Source organism: Crinia signifera, chromosome 3 (genome assembly GCF_055691185.1).
Source record: "Crinia signifera chromosome 3, ASM5569118v1, whole genome shotgun sequence".
NCBI classification, from domain to species: Eukaryota; Metazoa; Chordata; class Amphibia; order Anura; family Myobatrachidae; genus Crinia; species Crinia signifera.
This window is the reverse complement of record NC_139219.1, coordinates 233,111,072-233,124,043: the sequence shown is the minus strand read 5'-3', so window position 1 is coordinate 233,124,043 and position 12,972 is coordinate 233,111,072. Positions and strand designations below refer to the sequence as shown.

Here is a 12,972-nt window from a genome sequence, read left to right as displayed (position 1 = left end):
GAAGCACCCTACCACTTATTTCCCCGCTGCCGGGCCATCATCATCACAAGCTACATGGCTTCCCGATGTTAAAAAGACACTTAAAAAAGTTTTTGAACAACTCATCAGCAACTCGCTCCAATCGCGTTGCATCCAACCCAGCCCCAGCATTTATCATTGGGAGCGTGTGATTGGCTGCTGTGAGCAGGAGCAGAAAGCCTGCCCGGATATGTCCCTGCTGCTCCCCCACTGCTGGGCGCCGCTGCTGCTGGTGTGGCAGCACCTCCTCACTCTCCTGCATCTACGCCGGCTGCAATGGTGCTGTGCTCACCCTGGTAAGTGGCTGCTTGGCGCTGCGTTATTCCCCGGTGCTGTGGCGGTGTCTGGCGCTACGCTATCCCTCTGTCCTGTGGCGGTGTGTGTATATACAGTGGATGCAATGATACACACAGACGTGGTGCAATGCTGGCGCTGATGCTCACGTTCACACATACCTATATACCTCTGCTGCTTACGTTGCTTGTAATAACTATAGTTATCTCATACAAAGTATATGCTCTGTACACCCCATTCCCCACGCAGCGGGATTTACGGATTTGCCTGTTTAATATTGCGGGTATCTGCACTGTGTCCCCGATTCCCCTGCCCTTGTGCCTATTGGCGGACGCCACTGCTCTCCCTGGGCACACTTACAGGTAGGCATCGGTTAAACCTCCAATAACCCCCTACAGCCGTGCGTAGTACCCTGTAGGGTGCACTGCCAGCAGAAGCCAGCGCCTGAGCACCACGTTGCTAGATACAGGTGAACCAAACATGGCCACACCTCGGGAGATGGAGTGTAGGCTCTCTTGTCCAGCTTCTTAATGTGCTGTCTATAGCAGTGCTAACAATTGCTGCACAAAGTCCTTACTATAAGCTTAGGTTATTTTAGCCCCCACCCTGATAGAGTTTGTATGTACTCTATTTCCCACATCTGTCTTGGCCTGTACCCTATCTTGTCTGAAGTTTTTATCAGATATATTATGCATATACAGTGCAGATGCCTTGTGGTTGCTTATAATCCTCCTGTCAATGATATAAATATATTTACCTATACACAGAATATACAGTAGCACATCCATGTATAGTGTGCATCTACTTTCCTACATATAACAGAGGGGGAAATGGTAGATTAGGTCTTTTAAAATGGCAGCAGTTAATAGACTGCAACTTATTCATGTATAAATAAATTAACAATCACCCTTTGAATTAGAAAATATACATATAGATTTTTTTTTTGTAAAGTTACCATTAAATGAGCTTGTTATATTGTCAGTTGTATGCTGAGCAAAAATATAATTTATCGCTTCCTTTAAGTTTTTTTTTTTTTTTCATTTTTCTACTTGGATGACCCCACTAGACAGGCTGTGAGGAGTTGGTAGAGATGAGGCTGATGATTCAGTCTGCCCACTAATAATTTGTTTTCTGTTGTAATAGTTAAACCGTGTAGCACTGTTTGTTTGTACAACTCCTGGGCTGCCATGGAACCACACTCGGATTGCACTGATGTTACTGGGATGGCCATATAAGGGCAGGAAAGGTGTAATTTCTGTCCATTGGCCTCATAAAGTAGAGGTCCACACACATTGTGAGTTTTTGGCCAGCATGTATGGAATCGTATAACGATTGTGGGGTGGAAATCGCTGGGCTGAAAAACTCTCAGTGCATACACACTGAGCGGTTTTCGACTGTTGAAGCAATTTTCCTCGGGGTGGACATTTTTCCATAGAGTGACACTATGGAAAGCCATACATTTACTAAGATGTGTATTCTACTTCACATGTGATGTTGCTATGGGCTACTAATCAGAATCTACTTATTTATTTAGCACCGTCTAGAACAGGTATGTCCAAACTATGGCCCTCCAGCTGTTGTGAAACTACAAGTCCCATCATGCCTTACCACACTTTTGCTATTAGGGAGTGCTGAATCTATTGCAAGGCATGCTGGGATGTGTAATTGCATAACAGCTGGAGGGCCACAGCTTGGACATGGCTGCTCTAGAAGATAGTAGACAGGATCTGATTGGTTGCCCATAGCAACATCACATGGGAAGTAGAATACACATCTTAGTAAATTTCCCCCCTAGACTCCCTCGCTCTTCTGCTGGTAAAACCAGCAGATGAGGGTAATACCAGCAGATGAGTGACCGGGCCATCGATGATGCAGGAGCGCACATCAGCACTCACCGCTGTCCCGTACACACTTTAAAGCTGAAAGCAGCTCAAACGAGTAAACTGAGCGGCATTTAGCTGAAAGTCGCCCAATGTGTATGGGCCTTTACAGATCACTATTGGTAGGGATTGAATGATAACCACAATCCTAACATTGCTGAGAGTCGAAAATGTTAAACTATTATATTTCCTAAGCCCTGGATTGGTAAAACCCACAGTCGGGATCCTGACTGTTGGGCATTTAGCAGTCAGCAGGATTACAATGTCAGAGAAATGACAGGATCCCAACTGTCAGTCATCCTGCACTTACTACTGCAGGGTGGATTTGGTGGTTACGCTTAAAAAAAAAAATATCTTTTTATTCTTACCTACTGTAAGTAATGCTTCTAAAATGTGTTAAATTTTGCTACTGATGTACCTTTTAAACTGCCAGAAATATCCCTGGTAATTGCACATTAATGTGCAGCAACCCAGGATTTTATGCAGAGGAAAAGCACCTTGTTGAAATGACCTGGTTTAAGAGTCCCGGCATTTCAACCCAGGTAGTGAGCAGCATGGATGAAACCTGGCTGGAGGTGCAATGTAAATGGGTAGCCTTAATCGAAGCAAGCCAGGACCGGTTCACAACCGGCGATTGGAGATGATCTCTCAAAGTGATGACTCGGGACCCACCTACAGTGGTGTCCCCAACCTGCCAATACAATAGTGTTGGCAGAGTAAAGGTCTCAAATTTTCTTGTAATTAAATCAACAAGAAATAAAAATTAGTGTAAATAAACGGGATGCAGTCATTTACTCTACAGCCTGATGGTCGACAGTCATTAGGTCGACGTGGTTCTCGGTCGACAGGTCGTTAGTTCAACAGGTCATTAGTTCGACCATGTCTAGGTTGACAGTCAAAAGGTCGACATGGGGTTTTCACTGTTTTTTGTGCCGACAGGTGGTATTTCATGCCCTACCATCCACTAGGGCGTGGTGGGAGAATAAAATAGTGTGCCAAGCGCAGAGAGAGGCACTTGAAACTGTGTCCATGTCGACTGTGTTGACATTAAGGTAAAAAAACCTGAAAACTCCCATGTCAACCTTTTGACTGTCGACCTAGACATTGTCGAACGAATGACCTTCCGACCTATAACAATGTAGACCTTTTCCAATGTCAACCCAATGGTGTCGACCTAATGACTGTCGACTATCATGCTGTAGACCAAATGATCCCAACCAAAATAAACATCCCAAAGCAATGCTTTATTCAGGGTTTTTTTTATTTATTTAATTTGGCCTTTATGCTGTCGTCTGATCTGCCGTAAGGCCAACACATTGGCTGGCTGCACATCACTCAAGTGTTATCCCAACTTTACTTATAACTAAACTCTGCATTGTTTAAAGTGGTCTTTTACTGTAGTTTTCTCCATTTAGAAGTATGCACAATTCATGATCTGTTCAGCCCTCCTTCATGGTTTAAGTGTAAATATACAGTGTGTGTGTGTGTGTGTGTGTGTGTGTGTGTTTAAAGTTTCCTTAATAATCTGGATGTTTTAAATAGAAATGTAATAATTAACCATTTGTGAAAGGAGGAGGAGAGTACAACATGAGACTATAGTAGTGTGCTGAGAACCTCCCTTGACATCTCAAATATTTGTGGTCTCATGGTGAATTCTTTTTTTTTTTTATTATTATTATTTAAACCAGGGCTCGACAAACCCCGGTCGCTACGGCGACCAGATTCTGCTCCCTGGCGACCTGGTCTTGGCCGGGTGGGCTTGTGGTGCAGTGCCGCCGGTCGTCAAACCCTCCTCCGCTCCCACCGGCTGTATAGGAGCCACAGAGAGGCAAGAGCAGGTCCATCATGGTGAGCGGTTCGGGAGCCAATCAGGAGCGGCAGTGGTAGCTTGGCTCCGATCTGGCGCAAGTTTTAAGATAGCCTGATACGGGGGGCCTCCAGCAGCAGCGCGGATCTAACACTCGTGCGCCCGTTATCCCTGCTTTCCCGCTCCCTTCATGGGGTTTTGCCGCTCTATGCGGAGCGCTGCGGTCGCTGGAGCTGCCGCTGTGTAGGAGCCGGCTGTCCTCTCGTACCCCCAGGTCATTGCAGCCACCCCCACCTGGCAGTCCGGCCAGCGCAGCAGCATGAGAACCCTGCTCAGCCTGACGCGCATCTCCCGTCTGCAGGAGAAAGAGGCGCTGCTACAGCTGAGTGACCGCCTGGCCATCTACATAGTCAACGTGCGGGTGCATGTTAACCCCCATAGTGGCAGAGCATGTTAACCCTTGGTAGACCATGGTAACCCCATAGCAACAAGCATTTACCCCTGGCAGACCATGGTAATCCCATAGCAACAAGCATTTACCCCTGGCAGACCATGCTAACCCCCATAGCAACAAGCATTTACCCCTGGCAGACCATGCTAACCCCCATAGCAACAAGCATTTACCCCTGGCAGACCATGCTAACCCACATAGCAACAAACATTTACCCCTGGCAGACCATGGTAACCCCGTAGCAATAAGCATTTACCCTTGGCAGACCATGGAAACTCCATAGTGGCAGAGCATGTTGACCCCCATAGTGGCAGAGCATGTTAACCCCTGGTAGACCATGGTAACCCCATAGCAACAAGCATTTACCCCTGGCAGACCATGGTAACCCCGTAGCAACAGCATATTAACCCCTGGAAGAGCATGTTAACCCCTGGCATCAAGCACGAAACCCATAGCAACAAGCATGTAGGTAAGCAGAACTTATGTGGCATAATATGTAATTACGGCCTCTGGTATCATATGTAATGAACATTACAATGTTTGGTATAATGTGTAATGGACATTACCGTGTGTGGTATATGTAAATGGCCATTAAGGTGTGTGTACATTTTTGGGACACGTCTTCGGCGCGCACTGTCCCTATTATTAGTTTATCTGGCTCCTACATTTTCATCCTGGCTCCTAGATTTTAAAGAAATTTGTCGAGCCCTGATTTAAACAACGTCTTTCATTTAGGGTCTCATTATGAACACGATGTACTAAAAGCAAAATGTCCCTAAAACTGTGAAAAGTGCAGTTTTCGGAGTTTTGTACGTATTACCCATATATACCAAGCTCTCTAGAATGCAATGCTTCCTGGAGTTGAACCCAATTATTAGGAGATGGCATTGGCTAATAGATTTTTATGGGAATCTTTTCACATTGTGCACCAAGAGCGATACAATAGGATCCTGCCCAGTGTCCCCTGCGGCTTTAGCTGGTGACAGCTGCCTATGTGCAAAAGGAGACCTGGGTCATAAACCAAAAAGCCCTGTAATCTCAATTCTACATAGATACCAGCATTATTAACACTGCTATTTATGTATTAAGTGGCGGGGCTCTATCGCATCCAAAATGCTGCCCTGTGTTACTTCTAAACAAGTTTTGTAGATGTATTCTACCTTTTTAAAATGAATGGATGTTTGGTGTGTTCGTTAGTTAGGAGTATTGTGTACCCTGGTTGTCAACAACAGAGACTGTAATTTACTTTGAGAAGCCTATTTAAACATTAATGTGTTTGACCTGACTACTAGTTAGTATAATGCCTGTTTAGCACCCCTCATGCATAGAAATATAATAAGGTAACCTGAATAATTTAACTCATTTGGTAATCCTATTTCTCTTTCAATGGTCCTGGTGACACAGCTCAACACTGGGATGTAGGAGGGTCCGAAGGAGCCAGGCACCTATCCTAAAGCTTTAGAGGGTAGGCTCCTCCCCTACTGCATCCCTGGACTCTTCAGTTCGTGTTAGGTGCCCACTGGAGTGGGTGCTATTCTAAAGGGCTGCAGGAGCAGCCGAAGAATTAGAGTAGTTAGGGTTTTTTTATTATTTTATTAACTATTACCCTAGCTAGGTAGGCACAGTGTGAGGATTTTCATAGTGAATCCTCACACTGCTAGCGCAGCAGGAGCTGACAGAAGCGCGTCCTGTCAGCTCTCTGTGCACAGGGTAGACTCTGTCTGGTCTCCCTGTGCTGCGCTTACAGCCTCTATTAAGAGGCTGCCTGGGCTCCGGAGTAGCCTGAAACCGGCTCCACATTTAGGTGGGGATCATGGGGGACAGGCGCTCCGTGATGGCGGCGGCCATTTTATGCGGAGCTTACACGCTGAGCTCCTGACTGAGAGGACAGCAGCGCTGTGACAGGCATGTTCCAAGTGGTCCCCATTTGAGGGGGAGATACTGGAACAAGGAAATCCTACCTAAGGAGCGGCTAGCTGGGGGTGGTTGGCGCCAAAAGGTCACGGACCCCGCAGCAGCAGGGACTTTGGTCTCTTCCTTCACTCTGACTTTGGCGCCTTTCAGAACGCTTGCAGCGGAGCTGAGCTGGCTTATTGATCCTGGCAGAGTGACTTGGATTTCCTGGGCATCGCTTCCCCGCAGTTGAAACCTACAGACAGCTAAGTGATTGGGTGCATTGACTTTGTATAAACGCTTGTACAATTGTTTGCACTGTGTATATTGAGATATATATATATACGCTTCACTTGCATCATGTCTGAGCATCAGGCTGTGGTTTTGGGGGAGGGAGTCCTTAGTGCACTGAGCGCGTGCAATGTTTGCACACAAAAGTTTGTCCCTGAGCAGATGGCCAAGGGGGGCTTATGTATTACTTGCGCTGATGTGAGACCCATGGGCAGTGAACACCATAGGGGAGAGCAGAGTGAACCTGCGTGGGCCAGTGCCCTAGGCAGGTCGGTAAACGCTTTGGTGCAGCTTCTGGACAGGCAGAGTGATGTGCTGGTAGAATCACAGAGACCTATGCCATCATCTCAGCAGTCGTCTGGCTCCTTACCTCTTACCCAGGCAGATCCTGCACTTATTCAGGTGATGCAGGATACTGCTAAGGGGATCAACAGATTCAGTGAAATACTGGACAAAATGGATGAGGTTACAGGGACCCCTAAAAGGTCTTATGCTATGCCTAATGTGTTAGAGGAAGAGGAAGGAGAGTATACTGACACACCCTGGGACCAGGGTGATGATTTTGAAGAGACCTCTGCTGCTGGTATAGAGGATCTTATTGTGGCTGTAAAACAGGCGTTAAAACTGTCTGTTGAGGATAAGACCCCTGTTAAGGGTGTTTTTAAGCGACAGCGAAAGGAGGCTGTTACTTTTCCCTCAGATGAGGGGTTACAGGAACTATTGGAAGGGGCTTGGAAAACCCCAGATAAGAGGCTACAGATGCCTAAAAGATTCCTTAGTCTGTACCCCATGCCGGAGTCTCATTCTGAACTCTGGGAAAAGGTGCCTGTTGTGGATGCTTCTGTGGCACGCTTATCAAAAGCTACGGTATTACCTGTACAGGGTGGTGCAGCTTTTAAAGATGCTGTGGAAAAAAAGCTAGAGGGAAACCTCAAGGCGATTTTTGAAGGGGTGGGGTTTACCCTGCGTCCCCTTATTGCTTCAGCCTGGGTCTCTAAGGCCATTATAGAGTGGGCTGGTGAGCTATGCACCATGCTGCAGGCTGACCACGGTGCTTTGCTGGTAGCAGAAAAGATTAAGGCCGCTGCAGAATATGCGGTGGAAGCAGAGGAGGAAGCTCTTAAAATGGCTACCAGAGTATCCACAGTCTCCATAAATGCCAGGAGGGTACTCTGGCTTAAGGCCTGGGAAGCGGACAATGAGTCCAAAAAGGCCTTAGAAATGTTAGCTTTCAAGGGAAAGTTACTTTTTGGTTCTGAGCTTGAGGAGATTATAAAACAAGCCACAGGCGGCAAGAGTACGTTTCTGCCGGCCTCCTCAACAAAGCAGTCATCCAGATTTGCTGCTTTTAGGCCGTCCTTTCGGCCCTCCCCTAGAGGTGGTGCGTCCTTTCGGGGACAATCGTTCAGGGGAAAGTTCCAGAACTCCAGGGGCAAATCCCAAAGGTCCAAGTTTGGCTCTTTCAATAAGAAGCCTGCCTCTAAAGGAGAGGAAAAACCCTCCGCATGACTGCCAGGGGATCAGCCCGGCAGGGATAAAGGTGGGGGGGCGTCTTACACACTTCAGAGACGCTTGGGCTTCTCTAGACCAGGATACCTGGGTCTTAGAGATTATTACCCAGGGTTACAAAATCCCTTTCAGAGGGCGGACTCCAAAGAGGTTCATCCCCACACCCATACCAAAGCAGGCGCTCCTGCGCACAGCTCTTATGAGAGCGGCTCATTCCCTTTTGGAAAAAGGGGTGGTAGTCCCGGTTCCCAGGGCAGAGTGGAAGAAAGGATTTTACTCCACGCTGTTCCTGGTGCCCAAACCAGACGGGTCTTTCAGACCAATACTAAATTTGAAGTCCTTAAATGTTCACCTTTGGGTAGACCGTTTCAAAATGGAGTCTTTGAGGACTGTACTCCTGAGTCTGGACCAGGGAGAATTTCTGGCGTCCATGGATGTCCAGGACGCATATCTGCACGTTCCCATTCACCCGGAACATCAGATGCTGTTGAGATTTGCCATAGGAGACCTGCATTTACAGTTCCGGGCGTTACCCTTTGGCCTAGCAACCGCGCCAAGGGTATTTACAAAAATAATGTCTGTGATGGCGGCAGTGCTGAGGCTCAGGGGAATCACAGTAATACCCTATTTGGACGATCTCCTGTTCAAAGCAGAATCAGCAACACTGCTTCAAAGTCATTTAAAAGAGGCCATCAGTTTTTTGCAGGCTCACGGCTGGATTTTAAACTTACAAAAATCTCAGTTGGTACCATCACAGAGGATCCAGTTCTTGGGAGTCATACTGGATACCCATCTCCATCGGGTATTCCTCCCGGAGATAAAGGCCAGGGACCTGGTCAATCTAGTTCAGGAGATCCTCAGTGCTCCGAGCTTGTCAGTATGGAGGTGCCTCAAACTCCTGGGGAAAATGGTGGCGTCATTCGAAACGCTTCAATTTGCCAGGTTCCACTCTCGAGTATTCCAATGGAACATTTTGTCAGCCTGGTCAGGAAACACTTTGACCATGAAGACGGAGTTGATAGTGCTGTCCGCAGACACTCGGGACTCCTTGAAATGGTGGACAGAGGTAGATTCCCTTCAGTGGGGTCGGTCATTACAGACCTGGGACTGGTTGATAGTAACTACCGATGCCAGTCTCAGGGGCTGGGGGGCAGTAGCCCTGGATCTCAGGCTGCAGGGCCTGTGGACGGCAGAGGAATCAGCGTTGCCAATCAACATCTTGGAGCTGAGAGCTGTCTGGAAAGTGATTTCCTTGGCGGGAGACAGGTTAAGGAACTCCCCCTTGAGGATTCAGACCGACAATGCCACAGCTGTGGCGTATCTGAATCACCAGGGAGGTACACGCAGCAGATTGGCCATGTGGGAGGTGTCCAGAATCTTTCTATGGGCGGAACAGAATGTTCCTGCAGTATCGGCTATATTCATTCCAGGAGTGGAGAATATAGAAGCAGACTTCCTGAGCAGGGAGGAGCTCAAGGAAGGAGAATGGAGCCTACACCCTCAGGTGTTTCACCAGATCACTGCAATGTGGGGAACTCCGGATTTGGACCTAATGGCATCCAGGTTCAACCATCAGGTGCCCAGGTTCTATGCCAGAACGAGAGATCCGCTAGCAGAGGCAGTGGATGCCATGACTACCCATTGGCAGGGAAATCTTCTTTATGCATTCCCTCCTATTCCGATGTTAGCAAGACTGTTAAAGAGGGTACAGGACCAGAAGGTCCCGGTGATCCTTGTGGCCCCAGATTGGCCAAGGAGGTCTTGGTATTCGAGGCTTCAGAGGTTATCAGTGGATTCATGGCGTCTACCTCTGAGACCAGACCTGTTAAGACAAGGCCCATTCAATCATCTGGATTCCGATCGATTGATTTTGACGGCTTGGTTATTGAAACCGCCATTTTGAAAAAGAAAGGATTTTCTGACGCAGTAGTGCAGACTATGATAAAAGCCAGAAAGGCTGTTTCTTCTGCAAATTATTATAGAGTCTGGAAGACTTATATTAGATGGTGTGAGAGGCAAAAAGCTCACACATCTCACTTCAAATTATCAAAAATGTTGGATTTTTTACAAGATGGATTTTCTTCGGGCCTAAGCCTTCAGTCGTTGAAGGTGCAGATTTCGGCCTTGTCCATCTATTTTCAAAAAAGAATTGCCATTTTACCGGAGATTCAAACTTTTTTACAAGGGGTATCCAAACTGAATCCCCCTTACAAGCAACCAGTAGCACCTTGGGACCTGTCACTGGTTTTGGATTGCCTTCAGAAGGCACCTTTTGAGCCTTTGAGGTCGGCTGACTTTAAGTTTCTCACGTGGAAGTTAGTGTTTTTGTTAGCAGTAGCATCTGCTAAGAGGGTGTCTGAGTTGGGAGCCTTGTCATGCAAATCTCCCTTCTTAATCTTTCACGATGACAGGGCTGTTCTGAGAACAGTGCCGCAATTTTTACCGAAGGTAGTCTCTGCCTTCCATTTAAATCAGGAGATAGTTCTACCTGTGTTTCAACCCCCAGAGGGTTCCAAGAAAAGGGACAAGTTGAAGACTTTGGATGTTGTGCGTGCCTTACGCATATATGTGGACAGAGTGAAGAGTGTTAGAAAGACTGACACTTTATTGGTATTGTATGACGTACATAAAATTGGTTGGCCTGCATCTAAGCAGACCATTGCTAGGTGGTTGCGATCTGTGATAGCTTTTGCATACACCAAAGTGGGTAGGCCTGTACCGGCCAGAATTAATGCGCATACCACCAGGTCAGTTGCTACCTCTTGGGCGGTCCGACATGGGGCCACAGCGGAGCAGGTTTGCAGAGCTGCCACTTGGTCATCTGTTCACACATTTGCCAAATTCTATAGGTTCCATGAGTTCGCGTCGGAGGACGCATCATTCGGGCGAGCAGTGCTGAGAGCTGCAGACCTGAGCGTACCCTCCCAAAGGACCGGCTCTGGAACGTCCCAGTGTTGAGCTGTGTCACCAGGACCATTGAAAGAGAAAAAGGGATTTTTGTAAGAACTTACCGTTCGAATCCCTTTCTCTGATATGGTCCTGGTGACACAGCGATCCCTCCCTTACGCTCAGTAAGTATGCCAGAATTTCATGATGTTCATGTTAAAATGGTTAAAAGTTAACAGTTTCTGTTATAAAATGTGCATATAATATGTGCAGGCGTTTGTACTGAGTTAATGTATTCCAGTGGCTTTGAAAGTTGAACTGAAGAGTCCAGGGATGCAGTAGGGGAGGAGCCTACCCTCTAAAGCTTTAGGATAGGTGCCTGGCTCCTTCGGACCCTCCTACATCCCAGTGTTGAGCTGTGTCACCAGGACCATATCAGAGAAAGGGATTCGAACGGTAAGTTCTTACAAAAATCCCTTTTTCCTGGCTGTTTGTTTTGAATATCAAATTATGGTTCTTGTAACATTTTAAATCCACACTATCAAGATTGTTGAATAGTGTTATGGGTTATACAAAATATCTTCCTGCTACAATTTTTTATCTATCTCTCTCACGTTTTGTCTTCAAAGACTTTTTTAACCCCTTGAGCGGCGGGTTTTGCTGGGGCAGGACAAACCTATAAGGTCAGGTTTGTCCTGCCCCTGCAAAACCCACCACCGGTCATAGGAACCCGCCCCCCCCCTCACCTTCAATCTGGCGTTAGTACGCCGGAGCTCCCCTGCCGCCGCTACTCCAGCCGCCTGTCAGTCATCAGACAGGCGGCAGGCTCGGGGATGTTTTGCGGCGGCTCGGGTGTCTGAACTCTCCCGAGCCGCCCCAAACATCCCAGAGCCTGCCGCCTACGTCACAACAGTATGGTGATTGGCGGCTGGCTGCGGGGGAGCTCCGACATACGATCGCCGGGTACGCCGGAGCCGGGGGGACCAAAAGGAGGGGGTGGAGGGGGACATCCCTAAAGGTAGTGCGCCAGTGGTGCTCCAATGGAGGCACCACTGGCGCCCACATACTACATAGGGGTATGCCCGGAAACTTTCAGGGACAGCCTGCTGCGGCAGCGCACCAAGTTATGGACTTTGTTTAATATATTATGGACAGAAGTTGAGAAGTGCGCCATTCCACACACGTGTGTGTGTGTGTGTGTGTGTATATGTATATATATATATATATATATATATATATATATATATATATATATATATATATATATATATATATGGTTAGGCGCCTGTTGGGTTCATGATATACAGATTGATTACATTAGCTAGAAGCAGTCTACTTTTTTTTTTTTTCTGGCAGTTTTATATTTGGTTATAGGACACACTGCGTTATTTTATCCCTTTTCAGAAAGACATTTTACAGATGAATAATACAACATTGTTATCTTTATCTGGTTTTAGGTCGTGTGACTAGTCAGAGGATGGCATGTTCAATTCCTGCTAAACACCTGCACTTACTTGTTTTACTATTTCTACCCCACAGATTAGCAAGTCCTCTAAAACCCTTCCTACTGTATATGTTTCTGTAACTTAAAATATAAAGTTGTTCGGTGTGGGGTTTCTTTTATTTATTTATCTTTTGTAATATTGGTATTTGCTTTATTGGGGAAAAATATCGTAAAAAATAAACTTGGAGTAGATGTTCTAAAGCAGGGGTGGGGAACCTTTTTTGTGCCAAGGGCCGTTCGTATGGGGAAAAATTCCTTCGGGGGCCATATGTAAAAATGTCTCTTACAAATTGTCCTGCTGCAGCCGTCCCACGCTCCGGCGGCTGCCGCTGAATAGGACCAACAGTCTCCGGCTGCTGTTCAAGAGGAATCTCTTGAGAACTACCAACTTCTTGTGAGAATTCCCCTGTACTTGACTCCCAGCAAAGCCGCCGGGCGG

At 47.0% G+C, this 12,972-nt stretch overlaps 2 protein-coding genes across 5 annotated transcripts in view; one reads left to right on the top strand and one right to left on the bottom strand.

Moving 5' to 3' along the window:
• Window positions 1-12,972, bottom strand: part of MCF2L2 (MCF.2 cell line derived transforming sequence-like 2) — a 316,747-nt gene that overhangs the window by 136,003 nt on the left and 167,772 nt on the right. The window lies entirely within an intron of this gene.
• Window positions 38-12,972, top strand: part of B3GNT5 (UDP-GlcNAc:betaGal beta-1,3-N-acetylglucosaminyltransferase 5) — a 28,236-nt gene continuing 15,301 nt past the window's right edge. The window contains exon 1 of the mRNA XM_083177644.1: window positions 38-314. The gene's annotated coding sequence lies outside the window, so the exon portion shown is untranslated. The remainder of the gene's footprint in view (window positions 315-12,972) is intronic.